At 46.9% G+C, this 13,001-nt stretch overlaps 2 protein-coding genes across 3 annotated transcripts in view; one reads left to right on the top strand and one right to left on the bottom strand.

Moving 5' to 3' along the window:
• Window positions 1-13,001, bottom strand: part of coro7 (coronin 7) — a 179,952-nt gene that overhangs the window by 60,570 nt on the left and 106,381 nt on the right. The window lies entirely within an intron of this gene.
• Window positions 1-13,001, top strand: part of vasnb (vasorin b) — a 32,784-nt gene that overhangs the window by 8,457 nt on the left and 11,326 nt on the right. The window contains exon 2 of one of the 2 annotated variants that reach the window (XM_080446806.1): window positions 2,679-2,758. The gene's annotated coding sequence lies outside the window, so the exon portion shown is untranslated. Of the gene's footprint in view, window positions 1-2,678; window positions 2,759-9,468; window positions 9,583-13,001 lie in introns of those variants that run through there. The other variant, XM_080446807.1, reaches the window with a different exon arrangement.

The raw sequence follows: 13,001 nt of genomic DNA on the forward strand, positions 1-13,001 counted from the left end.
GCACACATGACCCCTCCGTCACCCCCACCCAGGGCCCAACATAGCTACTGCACGCACACTGGCCTGACGTCCACTCAACCCCAGCATGTGCTTGTTACACACACACACACACACACACACACACACACACACACACACACACACACACACACACACACACACACACACACACACACACACACACACACACACACACACACACACACACACACACACACACACACAGGCCTTTGCTGTGATTAAACCGGCTGACCTCAGTGACCTGACAGAGTGCAACGCGTTCCCACAGACAAATAAACATGCTCATGTGCAGACTGCAGCGAAGGTCCGAAAACAGGCCGCCGAGCCAAACCTTAACACTGAGACGACGGGCTATTTTAAGATATAAACAGTGTACCGTGTGTGTGTGTGTGTGTATGTGTGTGAGAGAGAGAGATAGACAGAGAGAGAGTGAGTGTATTTGTTTTTGAATGCTACCTTCCATTGCTTATGATTATGTTTACTCGCGCGCGTGTGTGTATATATGTGCCTGGGGGTGAGTCAGACAGCGTACATCTCTCTCAGGTGTTACACAACCAGGCTGGTTTAATGTGTCCTCTTTGCTAAGTATCCCTGTTCTGTTGCCTACAGCTGTACTGGCTACAGTCTGTGTCTGGCTGACTCACAGCGGAGGTATTGTTTGTGACTGGAGGTTGTAAAGTATGACTGACAGACAATGCGTAGAAAAGATACTGAGCATGTCGGTATAATGCATACACACTTCTGCACGTGTATGCGTATTGCTTGTACAGTATGTGTGGTTTAGAGGGACAAAGCGAGAGAGAGAGAGAGAGAGAGAAGGGGGTGGGGTCGTAGTATGTTTGTCTTGGCTAATTAGCTTGAAAACAGTTTTACGAGCGAGCGTAATGAAATCAGAAAATGAAAAAAGCCTGTGATCAGTCTAAGATATGTGGGCTGCTCTGGCCGTCTCTCGCCAATAAAACGCTGTTTCAAGTGGCTTCTTTGTTATTCGGTTTCTCCCAAACCAAATCATATTTATGATCCCAGAACCAGGCTCAACAATAACAAACATTCAATTGCAGCTAATGGCTTAATTATGCAAGGGAACACATGCATGCACGTGCATGCGAACGCGCGCGCACACACACACACGAAACAAGAAAACGTTTGTGAGGTTAATTCAGTAATATTATAATGCCGTTATATTTCTGTAATTAATAGGGTTGGGTTAGGGTCCTGTAGACCTCCGGAGATATTTGTGGCATTGGCGCTTGTATTTTATGTTTGCAAACAAATAACATGCTACAGCTTAAACACAAATACGTTACCCTTGGAGCCTCTCAGCACCTGAGGCATCTAGTGGTGACACGCACATTCACAGGTGTTGTTGACTGCTGTCAATGTTTGTGTCACAGGGCTAGTTGGTGACACACACACACACACACACACACACACACACACACACACACACACACACACACACACACACACACACACACACACACACACACACACACACACACACACACACACACACACACACGCCTGACAAAGAAAAGAAAACAAGTGAGTCACAGACATCCCTCTCTCTAACCCTATCCCAAAATTACACTATGGGTTCGCCAACGAGGGCTCACAAGGACAGCTGGCGAGGTATTGATATACAAACTGTGAACCAGGCAAGACAATCTGCTTCTCGACCTCAAATTAATTGACGGCAATCAGCAAAGCCTCTCATCTACTCTGTCTCCATACCACAAACATTTATGCAAATGTCTGCGGTCTACAGGTGCTCTGCCCTTTCAGAATCACATTCCAGTCTTTGTCAACACCAGGCTCCTTTTGAATCACCAGGACCCGAGTTAGAATCCGACTCCCGTCATGTCTCACGTTTGCCATCTCCCTGCGCTGGGTTTCCCGTCTCTCTGCACGCCATCTAAATAAATCTTATCAGTCTAACTAAAGACAAAAATCTATAAGCTCACAACACATCGCGATGTGACGGCTTGAGAGCTTGTAGATTGGCTCTTTTAACCGCATGATAACATATGATGGTTAATTTCAAATGCGATGCGTTTTCATTTCCCCCTGATGAACTGTGATACCCTCTCCACACCACAGACCTCGTTGTACAGTGCATTCACTGGCAGTTTGAGCTTTGAGCTTGGTGAAACTACTACAGTAAGTAAATCTAGCATATCCTGCCTTCAAACTTAATATAAACATACACGAGCAACACATAGGGGTTCAACAAGCGTTGAATTGTCTCATGCCATGCTTGAGTCAGTCTCATACAAATCCCCCCCCCACACACACACACACCCGCACACATGGCTGACAGTGCAAGACGGCGAGCTGACAGAGAGGAGAGCGGTTCGCCCGCATTCTTCCCCTCCCGCACACTGTCGAGGTCTCGTTCTGCCACATGGCCAGCGAGCACTCAGCACGTTCCCTCACAACGCCAGAATCCAACCCTTTTAAAACAACACTTCCTGTTTAGCTAGTACAGTGTGGGCAAGCGCGCGCGTGTGTGTGTGTGTCTGTGTGGCCCGTAGGGCTAGATACTGTAGATTAAGAACTGTCCATTCCGACAGGGATGATCGGTCAATCAGAAACAGACTGTTAACTTTGGTTTGGCTAACGATGACCTTTTGTTGTCTTTCCTTTTGTTTCTCCAGACAAAGAAGCAACCAGACCTGTACCACGAAAAGTGTTGTGTGGGAGTGGAGGCGTGACAGCTTGTTTTTTTTCCCACTGGGTGAGTAAATTACTTTAATTATGTTTGATTTAATCAGAAATCTGCAGGGTTGTGATGAAAAATGTGGCCCGTCTCGACAGGGAAAGGGGGGGTGTGTCCTCATCACTTCATCATAAAACAAAAGAGAATTGCAAACTAATATAATTTAGATTACATGCGGAACAAGGCACTGTGTTGTATTTGTGACACATGCTGTAACAGCCAAAAAACAGTCCTTTGAATGATCGCATTCAGAAAACCCTAAACCACACGCACTTGGCGGCTCCGTATCGTGTTAACCACAGCACACTGCCTCTTCAATAGCCTCCTTCACACAACTGTGGGTCTCTTAATAAGATGTTGACTGGGAGAACAGCAAGAGCAGTGCCTTGTGCATGCGGGGTGCACGCACACATGCACACATTGGGGGGCAAGGAGAGGCTATGAATTAGAATGGAAATGTGGGATTTGCCTCTGATTAGTAAATTGAGTAAAGTGTTACACTGTTAGTTTACTCTCACTCAGGATTTAGCTGATATTAAAAAACAGCTATGGGATGGTGCAGGTTTGTGCGTATGTGTGTATGCCATTATACTTGCGATGGTCCAGAGAGCAAATGGTCAGTCACTAGCAATAGCAAAAGTCACGAATGACTACGGTTCTATGAATGAAGCGATGAAATAGAACAGTCTCTCTCTCTCTCTCTCTCTCTCTGGAACGCCATTCGACCTTATGGACTCCAGCTGGTAATCTCACACTAACTGTCTCATTCCTGTGTTGTCATAGTAGTCAGTCAGTGAGCTGTGTGACAGGGACTGGATAAGACAAACACAGACCAACAGGCCAAAACCATAGCCCCAGGCCCCCTGGACGCACCAGGGTGGTGCATGCTGACACACTCACTTGTTACGACAGTAAAATCCTCAGTGTTGCTTCAAGTCTGTGAGTGGACAAATGAGGGGCAATGTTATTCCATTTGTAACCTCTCAGAGTTAAATTAACGGTCATTTTACGGGGGCGCTGATGGCCTAATGATTAACCCATTAAGACCGCATCTGTGTCGTTTTAGATTTATTTGGCTATAAAAAAATATTTTTGAAAAATCGTGAAAATGTGTCAAAATCTTTGAATATATATATTTTTAAAGCGAACATTTGTAACTCAAATCTTTGCTTCTGGGGGTCCCTGGAACTAACTATTTTGAGATGGGGGTCAGCGGCCAAATACATTTTGGGGGTCCTTGACGTGAAAGTTTGAGCACCACTGATATAGAAACATACGTTTTTTTCAGAATACTGTTGGGATTTAGAAAACATTTGTAGAATCGGCGTCAGGTCTTAATGGGTTAAGGCGCGTACCACATATAGGCTCTGATGCAGCCTGACAGCGGGTCCGGGGCGATTCCCGAGCCCTTGCTGCATGTCACTCCCAGACTCTCTCCCACTGTACTAATAATAAAGGCAGAAAAGACCCTTAAATATTTAAAATATATATATTAGTACAGTGGCCCACTTCCTCCTCCCTCTTACAGAGGGATAAAAAAGAGAAAGAGAGAGGGGTTGCAGTGGGGCTGAGCTTTGGCCTTATACACAGCGCGCATGCACGCACACACATTCCATATGTTAAGGAATTTGTGCCTGCTCTTTGTGCTAGCAATAAATTATTCCTTAGGTAGGTTTAAAGCTTTAGTGTCAGCACAGACATTTCTGTGTTTCTCCCTTAATCCTGGAGTTTAGACATCAAAGCGCGCACACACACACACACACACGCTGCCCGTTGAAATACGACACGCGCTGACATCCTGCATGTGTTTGTTTTACCTGGGTTTTTCTTGAGTGGCTATACGTCTAACTGCGACGCCTATCCATAGCTTTCAAAACACACAAACGTACACATATGCGTGCCCACACCTGCACGCACACACACACACACACACACACACACACACACACACACACACACACACACCCACACACACAGCCCTCAAGTCCTGTTAGGTGGTTGGCTATATGCCTAATAAGTTGCTTTACCCAGGTGGTTCTCGTTACTGAAATAATAAAGACACAGTCTTCTCCATACTGTAGGTGACAACAATAAATGTTCCAGATCTGCAGAAGGCTCTGTGTATGAGTATGTGTGTGCGCATGTGTGTTTGTGTGTGTGTGTGTGTGTGTAGCCGAGCGCCAGTTATTAATGTTAATATATCTAAGTCAAGGTAAACACAGTAGGGAAAACAAGGATGTTCCATGACGCATGCAACGCACTCAGCCTAATCTTGTATCGTAGAATATGCACAGTGCATGCACAAGACTGCAGCTTAAACACAGCTGAAAGTCATAGTGAACGTTCAATCACAGACGGATGCACAAACGCATGCCCGGCACACATACACGCGCTTGCATGTACGCACAGGTGCATAGTAAAATCCTCAGTTTATTCAACTCCAGAGAGTGTACAAATGTAACCAAATTGACCAGTATGGGTCATTTGGTTACATTTGTAACCAAATGAATGTCACTGTGAATGACTATGACAGTGTGACTGACTGATAAAGCACCATGTGGTCTCCATCCGTAACTTGCACACACATGCACAGAACCGCCGCTTCCCCAAAACCACATCAAGGGGCCCCTTCTCTCGCTTCTCCGGATGGGTGGGCAAAGAGGAGGCTCCGAGGGAAAGGCCCCAGTTCAATTCAGTGGCCTCTTTAAAGTGGAGAGCCCTGTAAGACACATGGACAGAGGAGTGTGTGTGTGTGTGTGTGTGTGTGTGTGTGTGTGTGTGTGTGTGTGTGTGTGTGTGTGTGTGTGTGTGTGTGTGTGTTCACCATAAAGGATGTGCATGCCTTGTGATTACACATAAACTGATACAGGCATACAGTCTGTGTCAGTTTATGCCAAAGCAAAAATAGCCACCAAGTTGCTCTCCCCAGGGTTTGTGTGGGTGCGTGCATGTGTGCGTGTGTGCGTGTGTGTGCGTGTGTGTGCGTGTGTGTGCGCAAGCATGATCGCAGCCGCCTCCCCAGGCAGATGTATATTTTTTAGCGTATTGTTTTGGCCATTTTATGTCTATATTTGAGAATGAGAGAGACAGCAAATGTAAACGGTCTGGCCAGCCGGGAATCGAACTAGGGACTCGGTGCTCAGCATTTGCAGCCATGTGGGATGGCCCTTAACCACTGGGCTATAGGGTCGCCCCCCCCCAGGCAGATTCTGTTCCATCTGAGGAGCAGATGAAAGCATTTTGTGCCGACATGTAGTAAACCATGGGATATTTTACATTGTATAGGTTATGGTTGACTTCCAAGAGTCAAGGACCTTTGGGAAGTTGTATAAACTGTATAATTGGCATTGAGGACATTTAGAACCATGGTGTACGTTATGGGTACAAAAGGAAAGAACAGCGGAGAGAAGACTAGCTTATTCCTCTGTTTCTGTCTCCCTAGTGAAGTCTTTATTGTGTAAGTTGGTGGTACACCTGCTGCCGTTTGGGCTGACTACTGCATCTTTAACCAATTTCAAGCTGGCGTCCCTAGTTTCATCATATGATGAATAAATCTGCTGCCATTTAACTGCCTCATCCCACTGCTATTTTAACCACACACCTTATGCACTGTATATAGTATCATGCACATTATGCATATATATTCACCCATATTGATATCTGACCCAGTTTTTATTTGTCTTCTTTTCTGCCTCCTTCCACCTTTCTTCAAACTGCAAAGATAGAGAATTTCATTCAAAATTTCTTTTGTTACACCTGAAAACCTGTCACGTGACAATAAAGTTGTTGAGAGTATGAAACAGGGATTAAGTGGATAATGCATTGCTGCTGATAGATGTCTTCCACTGACTCATACTGTACTGTACGACGCTGTAGGTCTCACCTGGCTTAGTTGGAACAGGAGTTTGGAACAGGTGCATAGTAGCTTACGGTGACAATAAAAAAACAACAACAACTTTGATTTATGACCTTGCATGAGATGATGCTGCCGTTGGCAAACAGGACGTTTTATAGAATGTTTGTAGAATGTCGACACTGACTGCCCGGGAGGAAATTGCATTGTTGTAATAAAACCCATTCAGTTTTACGCACTTGATCCAAGTACTAACTTGCCCTCGAAAGCACCAGGGTACAAAAACATTGTCTATGTATCGTGGACATTTTCGGGGTAATATTGGAATTACACAGATATTGGAACATGACACCAAATAAATGTGGAAGGACAATTGCAATGAATCATAAACATGTGGTGAATACATCTTTAGGGATATGCAGAAGCAAACGCCAACGTGTTTCTAACTCAGATTACGATTCAGGTGGGATGAATACTTTGAATGACTATTAAAACCTCTTGAACCCTACAGTATATATTTCATAGACTGGGGTCCTCCAGGGGTCTTTACTTAGCCCCGTCGTTTTTTTCCCCCCTCTTCACCAAATCTCTACTGAAAATAGCTGTTGCGACGCGTTGTGAGCTTGTAGATCGTCTATTTCCGCATGCTCAGAACAGGGATTCTAGGGTTCATGTGGTTAACTGATCGTCACGTTGAGGTGGCAAACAGGGGCATGGAGGCCAGGCATGTCAGGGCTGGGGGCGGGCGAGCTCCCTGCCAGTCAGTCAGCCAGCCAACCTGCCAAGCTCTGGCAAGAGACCAACAGAGTCATTGGCTTGACAATGCATTCCTTTGTGACACGCTAATCAGCACCACAGATCTCCACCACTAAGAGATGTCATGTTTATCCTGTGTGTGACTTGCACATGCTGGAGTCTTAGCGTAGCGTTTTTCATAGGAGTTGGCCCTGGGGGCAGGCTGACTTGAAAAATCACAAACGGCAACTCTTATGAAATAAAGGCGCCTGAAAAACAGGTATGAACGCGGGGGCCGTGCGGCGCAATGAGAATGAGGGAAAAAACACATCTGTTTACTTACAGACTTTTGTAAACGACGCCATCTTCACCGCACGTACAGTGCCACAGAGAATGCAATACTCAAAATCAATAAATCAGCCGTCTAATTACGGAATGTCTGTCGCAGTCCAAACTAATCTACCACAGAGCTCGAGAGCCGCGGTGGAAACAGTCCAAGTCAACAACAACCAATTAAATTGTCAATCGCCAGGCGTCGGGCCAAGACACAAACAATGCGGCCCCCCCCCCCACCCCATCCTCATTCTGTCTTCCCCTGCAGCGCCATAGCGATCATCCTTCACATTCTTCACTGTCACAGACCTCCTTTTAGAAAGGATGCTTTTCAAAAAAAGAAAAGGGCACATTTAAGCTTACACAAATCCTTTCATTGTTCCAAGAATAGGTGCAATTTTCCCCCGGCCTTTTAACAGGGAAACCTTTTTGACATCTTCTGTCTGTGGTCACTAATAAGGAGACAACGTCCGCAGGCAGATGGATGAGGAAGGAGGAGAGAAAAGCGTGATGGATCAGTGGAGAGATGCAGCTGGTCATGACCAAGCATAGTGAGTGACTTCAGAAGCCCTGACCCATGTAAATTCACACGGGACAGTAATATCGTAATACGCTGTTTACATGAAATGAGTCATAAGACACCTTGAGTCTCTTTTAGCGGTACAACTGTTAATCGAACTAATTGATTTAATGGATTGTTTTAAAAGATCAATCGAAAAACTGTTGTAGTATCGATGGACACACACACACACACACACACACACACACACACACACACACACACACACACGGCAGACGACAGACTGCAGACTGCAGGGCTGTTATGGCAGGCAGGTGAGAGAGACGTGGCTTCATCAAATTCCTGCCATACTCTCCCCGTCCGCATGAACAGACCTGAGAGGGAAGCAGCAGAGAGGGGAGGTGGAGAGATTGATGATTGGCCCGTGACAGTAATTTCAGAAATATTTGCGTGATGTGCTGTAATGTGTAAGAATGTTACACATTACAGTACATCGTTTGCACGGCCTGGATCGTGCTGCAGCGCTTGTGGGTTTTGTTTGTGCGCGTGCGAGCGTGACACCAACGCTGTGACACTAATGCCGCGGAATCCGTCTCGGCCACGCCGGGGGGTCCTGGACTGAGGCAAGGGGGACATTTAGATAGGGAACTATGTGCTCGAGGAATATCGAGGCAAGCCAGCAAACCACAGGGAGATACAGAGATACACAGGCAGATTACTTGTGTTTGTCTTCAATGAGTGCGTGTGACAGTATTTGCTCAGTCGATGTGCCCGCCTGTATGCATACTGACTCGTATGCTCGCTCTGTTTTTGTTGACTTAAACCTTGAACTCTGACATTGCCACTGTTAAAAAACGAAGGGCAAAGGTAGGAAAACAGAATGGCAATTGTGGCTCAATCTGTAGTGTTAGCACACTAAGTCTGGTCACCCCTGTGTGTGTGAAAGAGCAGAGAAGAAAAGATTCAGTTTGGCCTCGCCTTAAGCAACCGAGTATCATGTTCTCCGCAGACTTGGACACGAGAAAAACATGGTTCGGTCCAATAAGAAACACATGAGGAAAGGCGTATCAGGTGGAGAAGAGCGATGGAGCTCAGGTGACTAGCTGGCTTGGCATTCTCAGCGGTGTTGAGAGGCGGGAGAGACAGGGTGTTGGGAGTGTGCACATCACACCTGGCCCGTGGCTCTTTGACAGAACTGGTCCGTCCTGCTGTCTTCCAACCACCAAGCGCACATTTAAACAAACACTGCAAGCACGCACACATCATGGCACATACCTAACACAGCACTATAATGAAGACTCCATCAGCAAACAAGACCTCACAGCAAGTGAAGTTCTTTTGCAGATTGCATTTTGGCAAGCCGAACACGCTCTCATCCCACTGTCGACCTCGCAGATTTACGTAAGTCAGAATGATCTCATCAGTTGTTTGTTCATCCTTCTGTCTTCATAATCTGGTCTCTCTCTCTGTCCTTCAAGCTGTAAACAGCAGCTGCAGACTTCGGACTCCCTGCTGGTCTGAGGGCCTTGCTAGCTGGACAATGGGGGCCTGTAGGGAGTTCTGGGTCAGCCCAACGCTGTGGCGCCTGCCTGGAAGCTGGTCTCGTGCTCACCAACTCACAGAGGAGGGGGGCACAGAGAGGAGGGTCTTTTCTATGCCACTAGAGGCCGAGACTGATGCCAGGCGGGTCAAAGATGGAGCCACCAACCATATGGGTCGCCGACAGCCTGAGCCACTAGGGACGGTGCTTGGGACAGCTGGGGGGCACCTAATTGAGGCGTATCTGTTAATAATGCAACTTATCATTACCAGGCTTGGGTTACACGGAGACAGACAGGCAGACATTGTAGGATCAAACATCATGATTGAGAAACTGATAAATGTCTGCGGGAGTCAATGGGGTGTTGAAACACATTGTGTTAGCATCTAGTGTGTCTGTGTGTGTGTGTGTGTGTGTGTGTGTGTGTGTGCATTGCGAGATCCCTGTAGTGTAGGTCTGAGACACTTGACTGTAGCGTCATGTCTGGGCAACAGGGAAGGTGTGTGACAAAGGCCAGGCTTTGTGCCTCTGGTTCTGGCGGACAGAGACAGGCTGTGACCGCGACCTTCAAGAGGTCGCCTGTCCCTATACGTCACAGGGATCAGGGTCCAACCGGTGACAGACATCTCTGTCAATGTCAGGGTCAAGACAAGGACTGTCTGTGTGTGTGTTTGTGTGTCTATGTGCACCTGTTTGTCTGTCCTCTTGTGTGCATCTCCACATCTTCTGAGCAAAATAAATCAAGTTGAGCGTCACAATCGGTTCCATCGGTTATAAAAAAAAGAAATATAGAGAGGAAATGGTCCACATTTCCTTTTGGGCCACATGGTGCCTGACCTCCATGCTTTAAAGCTCAGAGGAGGCATAGAGAGGCTGCAGCAGACATCTGCTGCTTCGGGAAGCCGACTCCGGCCGCCCTGTCGCCCGCCTCCTCCTGCTTCCGCTCCCCCTGCAACAGGCTCTCTCTCTCTCCTCCTGGGGCAGGAGTGTGCGGGCGGCAGGGAGCGAGGCAGGGAGCTGGTGCTCTCGCGCAGGTCGCGTCATTCAAATCAAGACACACTCCAACAGGTTTTGGGTTTCACATTGCCCTGGAGGAGTGGAGAAAGCACCTGTTGTGGGCGGCTAGGACAAGCAAGGCTCAGGTGTGTGTGTGTGTGTGTGTGTGTGTGTGTGTGTGTGTGTGTGTGTGTGTGTGTGTGTGTGTGTGTGTGTGAGCCTGTGAAACCAAAGCTGGGTGTGTTCCAGTGTCAAACAGGGCCCGTTATCTGTGTTGTCTGGGACCAGACTTACAACAGAGGACACAGAACATTGAGCAGCAGTGGAAGCACTTATCTGGGCCTGACCTCTGACCCCTAAGTCTACCTTCTACGCCTCATTGGTCGGAACTGAACTTTTGTTGTCCCTTTGGATTGATGCTATCTGATAGTTCTGACAGAGGGCAGGGGAGAGATCGGGTGACATCATGGCTCGCAACGTTTAGCAAGAAATGTGACTTAACCACTTAAACCCCACATACTTTGTTGACCGGAGTCCCCCAGGGGTCTATACTAATGACACCTCCTTTTTTCAACTATAAGCCAAAGTTTGTGGAACGCTCGGGTTCATGTGGTTACAACAGGTGGCTGTATGGCTAAGATCACTAAATCACACAGTGACTGAACCCTGCTGTATCCCTCCTGCAGTGCGGTTCGCCCCACATTCACCCCACAACTATACATTAAGCTCTCTTTCATGTCCCTGTTGGCTGTGTAGCCACTAATGGCACCGCCATCGCACTGTCCTTGTGGCCTTGCAGGCCTGAACAAAGCCATAAATCCTGAGACAAAGGGGGCCATGTTTTTTTTTTTCCTTCTTCGCTCCGATGCTAAGCAGCTTTGCCGCTCATTTAAGTCCAGGACATGAGAAGCGAAAGAGACAGGACAAAAGTGAGAGAGAGAGAGAAGGGGAGATGAAGATAGGAACGGCAGGATGTGTAGCCCTACAGGAACTGCCTGTTGGTTAAAGTGGTCATTTGTATTAATTAAAGCAACAAGCGTTTGACATCAATCAGTGCAGGCAGAACTGAACCATTATGAGTGCGGTTGGTTGGAGGACCTTTTCTTGTGGTCAAACAAACCTTATTAAAACGCTATGACCCCTCCCCGCCCTACCACTTTAAAGCACAGCCATGGTATTTGTGGCTTCCAGATGAGGATTAGCACTGACGCACATGACAGTGCTAAGGGGTCCCATTTGGGTAATTTTGTACACTCTCGGGGTTAGATGAACACTGAGGATTTGACTGTGTAGTGCAAGGACAGTCTCTGGATCAATTCAATGGAAACCACACTCTATTCGATATTAAGATCTGGAGTATTTTCCCCCCATATTTAACCACTTTTAAGCACTTTTAAGCCCCATTTTATACTTTGTTGTACAACAGCGTCGCACGAAACGTGTTGTGAGCTTGTAGATGTGCTGTAAACCAAGCTGAAAGTGGTCAACAAACACAAAGTAAACTAAAGCACAAACTATATTTCTAAACTTAAATTGTCCCTCTCTTTGTTCCCAAACACTCGTCCATGCATGTCCTGAATGCATGTATTTCACAGGTAGTCCAACAGGTACGGCCGATAATAGAGCATAATGCTGGCGGTGCTTTTACCACATACCAAAAAACAAATACTCAACAGCATAACGCACGTACCGAAACATTGAGGTTAGCATAGCTGACATTGTTAAACGCTTAAGTTGTCTTTGTTTCCACTGTCTGCACGAGAGGCTTTGGGAGAAGCTCTTCTCTTCTCTTTTGTCTGTCCACTCATTTAAAAACTCTTGTCTCTCCCTCCTTGCCGGTTCTTTCTTGTAGGCCTACCGCGCAGGAGGGCCAGCATTTATGGGACCTCTGTGTCATGTTGAGGGATGACCCCGCTAGATTGTGGGTAACAGCACCCAGCTGTGGCCAGGATGGTGCTGACAGCAGGGAGCGTGGGGCGTGTTTGCATGTGTGTGTGTGTCATTGGGTGGTGGGGTGCTGTTTCTTCTCATAGGGACAGGGATAGAGACGGGGAGGGTTAAACTTTAGCATTCCTACACAGTAAAATCCTCAGCGTTCATTTATCCATTTGTACTGTAACTCTTGAGAATGTACGGCTGTAACCAAATGGACCCGTTAAATTGGCATTGAGGATTTTTACTTTGTAAATTACGGCTACAGACGGGTATCGTTCATAACCTGCTATGGCACCTACGTGACGGACTGAGGCTGATGCTTTCGTGCTGTGTGTGCTATGGCACTCCA

This window comes from Gymnoscopelus braueri (assembly GCF_963280865.1).
Source record: "Gymnoscopelus braueri genome assembly, chromosome: 13".
Lineage (NCBI taxonomy): Eukaryota > Metazoa > Chordata > Actinopteri > Myctophiformes > Myctophidae > Gymnoscopelus > Gymnoscopelus braueri.